Raw genomic sequence first — 13,417 nt, 5'->3', positions numbered from 1 at the left:
AGGTAGCACCTGAGGGCTGGCCACATTCGATATTTATTAACTTTGTCGGCCGACGGGTGTGGGGGAAGGTTTAGCTATATTGGCTCAGAGATGATGGATGGCCTGAGCGATGAAGCCTGCATGTAGCCGGGATATTGAGCAGGCTTGGAGCGACGCGCGAACTCGAGTCCCGGCTTCCCGGCCGGGCAACACAGGTCTCAAAAATCGCGGCGCAGAAAAACATGCCTGGAGAAAGAGAAGAAAGGCGCGCGTTATTGAATTTCTCTCAGACTTTAGATCTGCAGGATTCGATCAAGGTGCAGCAAGCGCGAATGCAGAGGCTGAAAGGATCCGGCTGTGCGGTATAGTCGCCGGGAAATTCTGTAAGCCAGAGCTAATCTTCGATACAGCGACACACCGGTATTCATTGGCTTTTACGATACGGAGAATCCGTAATCCCATTCGAGCTGTATGTATCCCGTTCTTTACGTCGAGGAGTAGCAATTTCGGATTGAATGATTTGATCAAAGTGCAAACAGGTTTACATAGAATCTGATTGATCTATGGTTGTTTCGTCTTTATGTAATAATGCCACTAAAAAAAGAAGTGTCGACACACCTCCGATTTCGAAGGTATGCTGTTCTTTATTATCTTACGCCGAAGTCAGTGTGCCAACGTAACAGAAACTTGTTTATTCAAGTAACTATTGCTGTTAAGTGTTAGATTTGCCAGCATCTGCTTGCAATTCTTGCGGCGACCTCTTAAAATAAAGGAAGCATGGAAGGAAGCAGCATGCTATTTGGCCTTGATTGTTGAGGCTAAGATATTATTTTTTATCACTGTTCGTAATTCGTATCCCCTTTTCATTTCTGAGAATGCTCTGCTATTTCAATTCCTTATTTTAACTTTCGCTCACGCCCTCGTTCCTTCCAGCTCTGTCTCCTTTTTAGTTATGAGGAGCCTTTTCCCTTTCCATTTTGTTTCCACTAGTATTTGCCTGTACTTCCTAGAATATCCCAGAATACGTCCTCACGCCCCTATCAATTCCTGTTCGGTTTTCCTCCTATCCACTCCCTCCTATTCGTTCCCCCATCCATTCCCCCTTTTCCCCTGCTCTTCCTGTGACCCCTCCTCTCAGCGCCGGTCGCGGGCGGGCGGTCCGACATTCGCCCCGACATATGACGCCATTCCTATGCTATCCCACATTTTCCAGTGGACTCAACCGGCGGCCGGCAGAAAAACGCCGACCTTTATTGCGTGTAGATTAGTTTAATTGGCCTGTATATCAGACCGGACACTGCCGACGGCGGCCGAGCAGCGGCGGCCTGGGAGGGAAGACAGGCCGCTGACAGACCCGACTCGCCCACGGGATATGGGGAGAATGCAGACCCGATCCTCCGACCACATTGCCCCAACAGACGGTAAATAACTTTTGAAAATACCAATTTCCAATTTTAGTGTTTTCTGGACCAAAATTTTGCGAGGAATCCGATGGTGTGGTCCCCGAAATCTGAAAATTTCCATTTTGGAGAAAGCACCTATTTTTTGAAAAATAAATATTCGTCAGGCTTAATAGTCAAATAAATTGGAATTTGGAAATATAGTGAGTTAATTTTTGTAACAACACTAGAATGTGTCGAACATGAATTAGAGATATATTTTAGCTGAGATGATACTATATCTGCGCATACATGTACATGAACTAGTACATTAACCCTCGTCGGCCCAGAAGGGGTGGGGCGGGTGCCGCCTAATAGGGCTTTTCGCGATAGCTTAAAACTCGCTTAGGGTAGACAGCTGAAACTTGGCATACCTAATCTTTTATTCAAGCTGGATCTTTTGACCTCAACTGCGTTTTCAGGTCAGGTCAGGTCACTGACCTATGACGTCATAAATGAGCCTCTGCGAGGTCCTCAGATGTTGCAACTTTGCAACGCCCTCAGTGCCAGAGGAACTTTCACAGGAAGATAAAACTTACAGGACGTAGTATCCTTCAGAGGTCTCAAAACATGTATATCTCGGATTTAACCTAAATGTCACATGAGGTCAGGTCGGTCACGTGACCTCACCATTATAAGTCAATGGGGGAAATACGAAAACTGTTATTTTGGCGCCGTAATGATCTAAACAGGGGCGGATCCAGCCGATCCGTTTGGGGAGGGCAAAAGTTTATCCGACCATCGGCGACCCCGACCCACGACCGCGCCAGTGACCAAGTTACTTCACAACGCCAGTTACACTATCTTACCGTAAGATGGTGTAAAATGTCTTATGTTAACCCGTGCCAGTCGCGCTGGGGCTCCTGGATTTTCACGCCCCTTGGGGATGTTTGAACACCCATATCCCTTCTAACTCGGCTCGGACCACGTATACGTAGCAACACGCGGTAGGCGGCATTTGAAAGAGTGTCAAACATAATGACCTAATTACCCCAGTCACTTTTAAGGTCAGGTCAGATGTCAGATCACCAGAGCCCATCAAAGGCCAAATCCCGATAATATTTAGGTCCAGTTTCGACAATTTTTGAAGAACTGGCGCATAACTCGGAAACGAATAGAGCTAGAGCGCCCCAGAAAAGCTAATTTGATAGCGCTGTTACTGCTCTTTCTGGGTAATTCGCTCAGATTGGACCTAAGATCAACGGTTTAGCCTCCAGGGGAAACTGCCATAATATATACTATTTTACGGGAACGGATTTTCTGCGATAACATTTGAATCAAACCTTGTGCGATCTTACTTTTACCGGCATCGTGTTCCTCTCGCGAAGACGCGTCGAATGAGTTATAGTTTGATCTTAAAAAGTGAACTTACAACTTTGACATTTGGTCTAGTCATGACCATGGAAAAGGTCGTGTTGCATATCAGTCGATCCGTATCGTAAAGCTGAACACATCTAAGGTGTTTCTATTGCTCTAGAATGCCTCCAGCAGAAGTTATTAGCGAATTGCTGCAAACTATTGCATATCTTTCGTGACCTGAGATGATCTCAGGGACATAAGGAGGGGTCACGGGTGCTATTTTCCGGTTCACTGTGTGCTGTTTAGGCTGTAACTCGGTATTGTTAAGAGTGACGTTTCTTATAAATTTAGCACGAATGTTTGAAAGGGCGGATTGACGGGAGCCGGAGCCTACGCTAAGCAGAGCTTGTTGCGTAGAGCCCGACCCCTACCGTCCGATCGCGTAATTCCGGGTGACAGGAGAATTTAGTTGAACGTTTAACAATGCCAATGTTTAATGTGCCCTTCAAAGCCGGACACGGCCTGTCCCACTCCTGACTTTGACTGGCTGCGGCTGCTCCCACCAACCTCAGACCATCCCCGTCAGGAGTCTCAAATATCGAGCGCCGGAGCGACTCAAACCCGGGCTCTCACTACTGGGAGTCCATTGCTTTACCAACTGAGCTACCGGACAGGAGGTTTGCCCAAACAAGGTGCCTTTCAATTTTCTCTTATTGACTTATAGTGGAGAGGTCGCAAAAATGACCTAGCCCTAGGTCATCGATATAAAAATCATGTGACTAACATTTTGTGCATAGGTACTGTTACCCTTATTAACTGCTGAAAGTTTCAAAGCGATCCGTCACTCGGTTTAGCTATGGCAAGCATTGGAAATGTTTTTAGGTTATGTCACTTGACGTGCAGCTATAGTGACTTCGTGACCTTGAGAGACCTTGGTCTGACATTTTCAGAACATATGCAAAAAATAGGTATAAAATGGCGGCTAGGCACGTCGCCGTTTTTTACGCGGAACGCTCCACAGCAATGAGGCTCCCAACAAATGACAAAACTGTGGATTGCTTAGGTAATTTCGAATATAGGGTGGTGGGCGTCTTACCCGACTGGGCATCTTGCCCCGTGTTACCTCACACCATGGCCATTGGCCACACTGCATATGCTTATGCATGCATTCAGTTCAGGGGGTTCATTCTAATATCAGCATATCGACCCAAAATATCAGCAGCAAGTGGTCAGCTCCTTCCTTCGGAATGGCCGTCACGGACAGAAGCCCTGCTTTTCGTCCATATAGGCATCGACGCCGTATTAGATTTGCTCATCGTGATCGCTACATGCTTTGGGAGGGGCAAAAAGATAGTCTTGCCCACACGATTTGGCTTTGGGGAGGGCAAATGCCCATTTTGCCCTCCCCTGGATCCGCCACTGGATCTAAAACTATCCCAAGCACATGAAATCGTGGTTTCATGATCGGACCTTACAAAGAGTACATGAAACCACGATTTCATGTGCTTGGGACAGTTTTAGATCATTTCCGGCGCCAAAATAACAGTTTTCATATTTCCCCCATTGACTTATAATGGTGAGGTCACGTGACCGACCTGACCTCATGTGACATTTAGGTTAAATCCGAGATATACAAGTTGTGAGACCTCTGAAGGATACTAAGTCCTGTAAGTTTCATCTTCCTGTGAAAGTTCCTCTGGCACTGAGGGCGTTGCAAAGTTGCAACATCTGAGGACCTCGCAGAGGCTCATTTATGACGTCATAGGTCAAAACGCAGTTGAGGTCAAAAGATCCAGCTTGAATAAAAGATAAGGTATGCCAAGTTTCAGCTGTCTACCCTAAGCGAGTTTTAAGCTATCGCGAAAAGCCCTATTAGGCGGCACCCGCCCCACCCCTTCTGGGCCGACGAGGGTTAATGTACTAGTTCATGTACATGTATGCGCAGATATAGTATCATCTCAGCTAAAATATATCTCTGATTCATGTTCGACACATTCTAGTGTTGTTACAAAAATTAGCTCATTATATTTCCAATTTATTTGACTATTAAGCCTGACGAATATTTATTTTTCAAAAATAGGTGCTATCTCCAAAATGGAAATTTTTCAGATTTCGGGGACCACACCATCGGATTCCTCGCAAAATTTTGGTCCAGAAAACACTAAAATTGGAAATTGGTATTTTCAAAAGTTATTTACCGTCTGTTGGGGCAATGTGCGACGGGAGATGGCTATAGGGATAGACCAGAAGGCACCATAGAGGGGCCTTGCATAGAGGTCTGGATCACACCATAGGCGCACTAGAAGACATGGTCTGTTAACAGCAAAACCGACCAATTCACGAGAGATGGAAAGTGCAGACCCGATTCAGCCATGGAAGAGGACTGGTGAGAGACAAACCTCCGCTCTAGGGATGGTCTGGAGCAAACCCAACCCAGCCAACGTAGGATGAGAAAATAATTGTCATATAGTGCACAGCGTCTCAACTGTTCATTCCGCTGGATTTCCTAATCAGGCGAACTCCTATCCCGCCTAAAACCTTACCTGCCCGGCGCTGGGCCGGACCAAGCTTTCCATCCAGCATCCATCAGGGCGTGCTGCATTCCAGTAACGCCTGTGGCGGGCTTTTTTGGCGCCAGCTCGGCAATCTGCGGCGATGGCCGAGGCAAACAGATGGTCGTCTGTTGAGAGCGGAGCTGGGAGGGTGACGCAGTGAGGAGGGTTAGTTATATTCTGTCCTGGGAGACGTGATGCTTACTATACGAGTGGACCGAGCAGTGGATGATGGACATGACCACAGGAGATTTGAGGATGAGGTGTCCCAAAAATAAATATGAAAGACCCAAATCGTTAGGAGCTGAGAGTGGTTTCCCAAACTACAACTTTTGAGGTTTGAGGGCTGAAGAAAGGAAATGGCATGACATCAAAGTGTTTAAATGCAAAATGTGTTTTGATCAGTTTCTACTTATCTATTCTCGTACCTTCTCCGTCCCGTCTCCGTCCCGTCTCCGTCCCGTTTCCGTCCCGTTTCCGTCCCGTTTCCGTCCCGTTTCCGTCCCGTCTCCGTCCCGTCTCCGTCCCTTCTCCATCCCGTCCAGTCGTCATTAGTGCCCCGTCTCCTGGGAGACGGCATCGGTCAGGGTATAATGGCCAGACCGGAGGCTGTCAGCTTGTTCCAATTATAGCCAGCAGAGGCTTCCTATGGGACCTCAGATGCGTCCTGACGCAGGTCTCAGATCCCCCCAGAGCCCCGCGATCGAAGGGGAGGGAAAGGAGCAGATTCCACCGGTGTGAGCAGGTATAAGAGAGAGACCAGATTTTGCGAATCCATCCAGCGAAAACCAAAATAACTACATATTTTCATACCTTAGATATTAGCCTTATAAAGGTGATTTTGATGCGTCAACAATTTCTCATCCCTATTGAGTACGGCTCGATGTTTTTATGTATGCGATGATTCATGCCGCCCACAGCAGTGTTCTGTCATACCGGAACGCGCCGGTCTCTTATCCGATTACACGTCTAAGCTGCCGTCCGGTAGCTCTGTCCGGTCCGTGCCTGCTTCCTCCCCCTCGGGTGCGCCCCCCCCCCCCCACTCGGTTACTGTGTAGGCGTGAGCCATCCCCCCACACGCTATTGCTTCCCTAAATCTGTCGCCAGTGTCGTTATGACGAATAAATTCGCCATCGCCGGCCGCAGCGCGCACACTTGGCGCGATCTGAAATTCACAAACGCACCCATCGCTGCCGACGGTGGTCGGCGGTTCTCATATAAACGCCGCCAGCTAACGTCAGAGCATAAATCTGGCCACAACTGGCGATATTTGGCATGTCGGCGGCGGTGCTATCGGCACCATTTGTGCGCAAATTGCCCCGTATATTGGCACGGTGGTGGGGCTGGAACGCTCCCCCGCAGAGGCCATTATAGGCCGGAGGGGTGACCTGCCACAGACAGAAAGGCGAAGAGCGACCCGGATGTCCGACAGAAGCGGGATGGAGCTTGAAACGTTAGGGGTAACATGACTTCAATGTTCAAAGGCGATATGCATTTCCGGCCGGACAAGTCAAGAGGGTGACTGTTAGCCGGCGCAATTTGGCAATTCGGCAACCCTTCCATAATTGGGACTGGACGCTCATTCATCAAAAGCTTTCGCTACTGAAAACAACCCAAGGCTGGCGAGTAAACCGGTGTTTTGCGGGTACCCCCTATCCGCAACCATTTTTAACCACCCTTCCAGGAGTAGTGCTAGGTCCCATTGCGGTGTAGTCGTACTTGCTCTGAGCGGATATAACCGCTGTCAGCGAACAAGTCCGCTGAGAGCAGGGACGACTACACTGCAATGGGACCTTACTGTACTCCTGGGAGGGTGGTTAAAAATGGTTGCGGATAGGGGTACCCGCAAAACACCGGTTTACTCGCGGGCCTTGGGTTAAATTGTTTTCAGTGTACTTGGCAACACACCCTGCTAAATCGTTCTTTGTGATGTTAAGATTATTTGTGTAGTTCACACTGAAAAAAATCGGGGAACCCCATTTCTTACAATCTGACACCACATACTCCAAAATACTCCTAAATTAGGCTCCGTTTTCATGATTTTAGGATGTCATGGGTGTTGTGACACCCGACACGGGAGCCCCATTACCTTTTGACGCCGCAAAAATGTACATGACCCCCTTGGGAGAGGTTCGGCTAGCGAACTCCCCAAAAATTGCAGGCCAAAAAATTGGAGTGTCGCTGAGACACCCCCGTTGAAACCCCTCTGGGGTGTCATTATCCTGGAGTGACACCCCGTGTTTTCAGCTTCAAATCCTACCGATAGATGGCGCAAACTAAAGTTGGTAAAATCGGGACCTGTTTTTCACGAATGGCTGGTGCATGTTTGGAGCTAAGGCAAAAGCGTGCATAGCGTAGAGTGGCCAACTATATCATGATGATATCTAGACTGATTACCGTGTCATACGTTGGTCGTGCACACTACAGGGCGCCGCAAGGCCGCGAACGGAAAGAGTAACTCCTCACCCGGTTATAAATATAGTCTGAGATTCTCGTCCCGAATGACACTTAATCCTCACCGGGAATTTTTCGGAAGTAAAGGGGAGTGAAACTTCTCTGAGAGATTCCCTGCCGAAGGTGCGCGGTTCCCCGCGTGGGGGTCAGGATCAATATGGGGAGTTATATCAGAAAAATAGGGGAGTTGAGCTGCTATATTTTACACCCTAATTTGGGAGTTTGACACCCTGTCAGGTGCTTAGGGACCAAAAAGGGGTGCTCGGCTGATATCCGAAGGTTGGGACTTTTCAATTAGACAATCACTATTCTTTAGAATTGTGATTTTCTATTGAAAATCCCAACCTGAGCTACCTCTCTAGGGGGGTGTTTAGCGTTTCTGCCGCGATTTTGGTCATTTTGATCCCCGCGAAAACGGCTCGATAGATTTTCTTGCCATTTTCAGCGTTTGGTCCCGTATCGGGGAGCTACCAGCTGGCATCGGTCGCTTGAAATATAATTAACCCGTTTTGGGGTAATCGGCACGTGCATTTTCCCATAGGGTTAACATGGGGAAAAATTTAAAATGCGATTTGCGCAAAAACTCCACGTTAGAAATGAATTATATTTTTAGGGTCGAATCTCGGGCCGGGACCCCACCTCATGATGGTAATTATTTAAAATATAATTAACAAAATTTTGGGTAATCGTTAAGGACAGTTACCCCATGCTGAGCCTATGGCGATTTCAAAAAATTATTTTCAAATCGATTTTGCAAAAAAATTCCACGTTAGATTTTGAAAAAGTTCCAATATGTTGTGCCCCGGGGTGTCGGCTACCACATGGTATGGGTCAGATATGGGGCGATTGAAAAGCACGTGCCACGTGCAAACGTGTTTGATGGGGTAACCTCCGGGAAAATCCGACATTGGCCAACTGGGGGTCTATGGCTCCGAAACCACTCCACCTAGCGACACCAAATCAGTGCAGCCGGTGAGCAGATGAGTCCAGCTTGTCGCACCAGTGGTCACGTGGCGTACGTGCTATTGCACGTGCCGCGGCACGGGATCAATTTTTGTTCTTAAATACACCAACATTGTGAAATGCAAGGAATGGGGGAAATAGCCGTCAGGCCGTCAGTTTTTATGATAGAGTCGATCTGAATACGGGTATAGACACAAAATGAACGGTGCTAGAAAACTGCTATCTCGGATTTTTTGTAAAATGAAAAATTAAGAATTCTAGGGAAATTATATATTAGAAAGGTGAAATTTCCCTAAATTTTCTCGTTTTTCGAGTTTAGCCGTCCACTGTTCATCAACGGTGACACCGGCCGGGATCATCTTTTACATGCTGATGGCTACATCGATGGGTCATTACGTGGCGTGAACGGTGAAGCTGTCTCAGGTCCGGCACGTGCCACGTGGCCACGTGTTTGAGTGGAGTACCTCCCAGATTATCGTGTATAAGCCAACTTGTGGCCTTATAGCACGAAAACAGCAGCAGCATAGGTGTAGCAACGTATCTCTTTGGTGAAGGATACCTTTCACCAAAGTTTTAGATTGGTGAAGGATCCTTCACCAATCTTGAGCAATGCAGGTGAGGGTCTTCACCAATGCTGGAACGACTGGGTTCGACGGTCGACCTAATGTTAAAAAAAGCAATGCCGAATGGGATGAACAAAAAGGCTAAAACGGCAACAGGTACCCAATTACCCCATCCTTTCAGTTATGAAGCGTTATGCCCACCTTTTTTGACAATTCACGCCATTTAATAAATGATAGGTAATATATAATACTGAACAAGGCCGGTGTAAATAAATTTTCAAGACCGAGGTCCATTCCTAACTGAATTTTTGAACGAGGCCGAAGGCCGAGTTCAAAAATCAGTAAGGACTGAGGTCTTGACAATTCATCACCGGCCGAGTTTGGTATGTATTTTACTGTATGCCAATGATAAAACAATTGTCTAGACCGAAGCTCTTAGCGGTTTTTTGAACGAGGCCATCCCAAAATGTTGACTTGGTAATGCATTTTTGGCCGTGGTCACTTTGCTTACACCAGTTATTACCACACCCCTCAGGCTAATGTATTTGAATAGGCCAGGCATACAGTAATATAAAATACCACACGGGGCCGGTAAATGATTTCTTGAGGACAGAGGTCGTTGTTTGATTTTCCACCCTCGGCCTTCGGCCTCGGGCGGAATATCAACAACGACCGAGGTCCTCAAGAAATCATTCCGGCCTAAGTGTGGTATTTATTTTACCATATGGTGCACGTAGTTGCAAAATGAGCCTTCTCAAAACTACGCTTCTCACCAGTTTCTTAGGATTTGGCTTTGGTGATGACAATTAATATTGCATTGAGTTTTGTTATTAAAAAATAAAAAGTAGGGAAACGCTAAGAAAAAAGTGAACAATACGTGAAGAAGTTGAATCCTTACTTCGAAATATCAGTTTCCAGCTCCCCTTATATCGTGTTCAACATCAGTACCTAACAGTGGAATCGTGAACATCAAAATGAAGTAAGAAGCACGGCACGGTAACACCCGGAGCTGTCAACACTGCCCTGTCGACTAGTCCAAAATGACGTGTACCTACCTAAATAAAAATTTGATTATTGGCGTTTATTTGCGTTTCGTACCTACGGATAGAATCGCCACATGGCCCACCAAAGTTATCGCGTCTTCTGGGCAACGCAAAGATAAAAGAAGCATAGCTAGAAATGAGCTTTGTAAGCAATGTTGAAAGACGGGTCAATGACCTCAAAACCAAGCTCAAAACAATCTGCTGGTATACGAAAAATGACCACGGGCCAAAACTGTTTCCCAGATACCTAAAGCATTAGTATGAGCGGGCCGAAAGCATATACCAACATTTTCCGAACGCTCGTGCCAATACTACCCAGCCAGCAATTCGCTTGGGCTGAACTGTGGCAAGCGTCGGGCAGCTTGGGCTTAGCTTGGGTTTGCCCACTTTGATCAAAACCAATGTATTTTTTACTAGGGCTGAGCTGGGGCATGCCGCGGCTATGCCCACGTGCGGATAGCAGTAGCTCAGCCCGACATCTGCCCGCGCATCCAAAACAGGCTTAACTTGGGCGGAGCGCGGGCTGATCAAGCTGGCTGTGTCCTTCGGCTAACTGGAGTAAAGCCGGAGCTTAGCCATACTTGTTCGGCTGTTCGCGCATGCGCAGCTCTGCGCCAATCATGTGCAGCGTTTGTGACAGTCTGCGCGCTGTGCGACGAAACGACACACCGGTGTTGGGGCATTTGATGGTTGATGTTTGGGCGCGTGTGACAGCGCGAAGAAGGGATAGTGCTCACTGCTCTTATCAAGTGGACTGGCATGGAGTTTTACGGTAGGTAAGTGTATTGAATGGTGCGCTTGATCGTATGTAAACGTCATGATTTTGACTGAGTTTGACGCCATCAAACATGAAGCTGAATAGCTGTTCAGCCTGGTGACTTATACCCTCGCTCAGAAAAGCTGCATTCCGTGCCTTTATATCTTTGTGAAATACCAGCACTTCTGACCCAGGAAAATGAAATACAAAACACAAATATTTATCTACTTGTCACCGAGCACGCTCATTCTCTGTCCGCATTTAAAATTAAATGAACATTTTATACGGATCAATGAGAAGTGCTTTTACAGCATCAATAAGTTATTTTTCAAGTAAACATGCAATGTAAATTAAACCAATTAATCTCTTTTTCAGGTACGTACCATTAGAGCAAATGGTTCCAAAAAATGGAATAGTTATACAAACCAGGACCGGGTGGACGCCGTAGTCGCCCTCGCCAAGTGGTTTAGCGGAAACTGCCTGCTTATAATTAAGTAGGTATACTTACATATACGGAAACTGCGCCGAAAGCTGGCCGACCACCTACTGCAGATGTGTGTGTGTGGAGGAGCCAGAAGTCTCCAAAGCTCCCATTCACCAGAGTGAAGTTCCTTATAAACGATTGTTTGCTTATTGCTTTAGGTATGTCTTATGAGCGATTACTTGCTGTCCTTACTTTATGCTTTCGGTTGAGTGTTTAACCAAGTATTATGAACGGGGAGGGAGGCTAACGGGTCTTGTGAGATGTGATTGTTTTATAGTTTTGATGGCGTTTTTTAATGACTCATGCCATATTACTGCTGCAGTTTGCGGTCCACTGTTTCATGTATTTGTGTTTGATTTGACGTGTCTGTAGTCGTTTGAAATATACATTCAATCAAAGTCAACCACTACTCTCCTTTTGCAATGCTCGAGCCTCGATGACCGGTTAAAGGAACTATCCCACCTTCTAAAATGTTGTTAAAACCAGTTAAATTGTGCCCGACTTTATAGATTGAATGACCAGGAACACGGTTCTGGCATTTATTTTTCATTAAACATCTTAGGCTTCCCATATTCCAAACACAAATTTTCAAATATGTGACGTCACAGCACAAAATTACCTCCTTCCACAGGCCACATTACTGTCATAAAGCTGATTCTTTTTACTCCGTAGGCACCACAACAAAGTTCAAACCAAGTTTTAAGAGATTTTTCAACGAACAAAACCATTTAAATCAGAATGACTAAACGAGGTGACGTCACACTAACGGTCGCTCCATGTTGAAGATAGGGCCTTGCGCAAGGCCCATTTTCAAATGAAGGGAACGAATTTCTTCAACACCAAGAGGCCGCGGGGGTTGCAACCTAGATAGATAGTGGTTTCTGAACCTCGCCGCAAACTTTGCTATCTCAACTCAAACCCCATGTTAAAGGTGGGATAGTCCCTTTAACAGAGCATATGAGTGACCCTAACAATTTTAAATATGCATTGAAACCGCACGACCTGCTGAAAGTGCATTGGCTGCTCCTTGCTACTTGATCCAGTGTGAAGCAAAAGCAAGATGAAGTCAAGTCGAGACTTGAGAAAACAGGAGCCGTCACTCGAGCCGAACCCGAGCAAAGCCACAGCAGTTTGCAATGTATAAACCCCATTCACTTCTATGGCTTAAGTCGGGATAGACAGGGCACACAGAGTGGGCTTGCCGGAGTTCAGCCCGCTCGGGCCCAGAGTAATCTCCATTATATAAATGGATTCACTGCTCGGGCTTAACCCGCGCCCCGTAGGGCTACCGGCGGACCCTACCACCCGTAGGGGGGGCCGTTTCGGCCCCCCCTAAGATCTCGGAAAGTTACCGGCCGATTTTCAAAATTCAAACGGCGTTCGATAGCCCCACCCGGGAACTACCATGTGACCAAATTTCATTGACCTAGGTCAAACCGATGACGTCACAGGTCAGGTCAAAGGTCAGATTTTCACCGTTCACAGGCATTTCAAGAAATGTGCTGTGAAAGCGAGTAAATTGGTAATTTATTGAAAACCATCGATGGTACATTGTTCGTCAAACACATACTTTGCTATCTGAGGTCACTGATACCAGGTCAGGTCACAGCGAGGTCAGGTCACCGGGGGTCACAATATGAATGTGTCGTGTGATACATGTTTTATGGTCCATTTTACATGACAAATGCGAATATGTGGGTTAGGCAGCCTTTGGGGCCAGCCTAGGTCACGTTTTTGTGAAGGTCAGGTCAAGGTCAGGTCAAATTAGGTCAAATTTCAAAGTTGATATTTTTGCATAAAATGGGTATCGATTCGATGCAGCTCGTCACGGGGAGTCTAATGGTGGTCTTTATTTTGCTCTACAATGTCTAGAATTGCCAAAAA

The sequence above is a fragment of the Amphibalanus amphitrite genome, unplaced genomic scaffold, assembly GCF_019059575.1.
Source record: "Amphibalanus amphitrite isolate SeventyFive unplaced genomic scaffold, NRLGWU_Aamphi_draft 000138F_arrow, whole genome shotgun sequence".
In the NCBI taxonomy this organism is placed as follows: domain Eukaryota; kingdom Metazoa; phylum Arthropoda; class Thecostraca; order Balanomorpha; family Balanidae; genus Amphibalanus; species Amphibalanus amphitrite.
The sequence above is the reverse complement of the archived record's forward strand: the minus strand, read 5'-3'. Positions refer to the sequence as shown.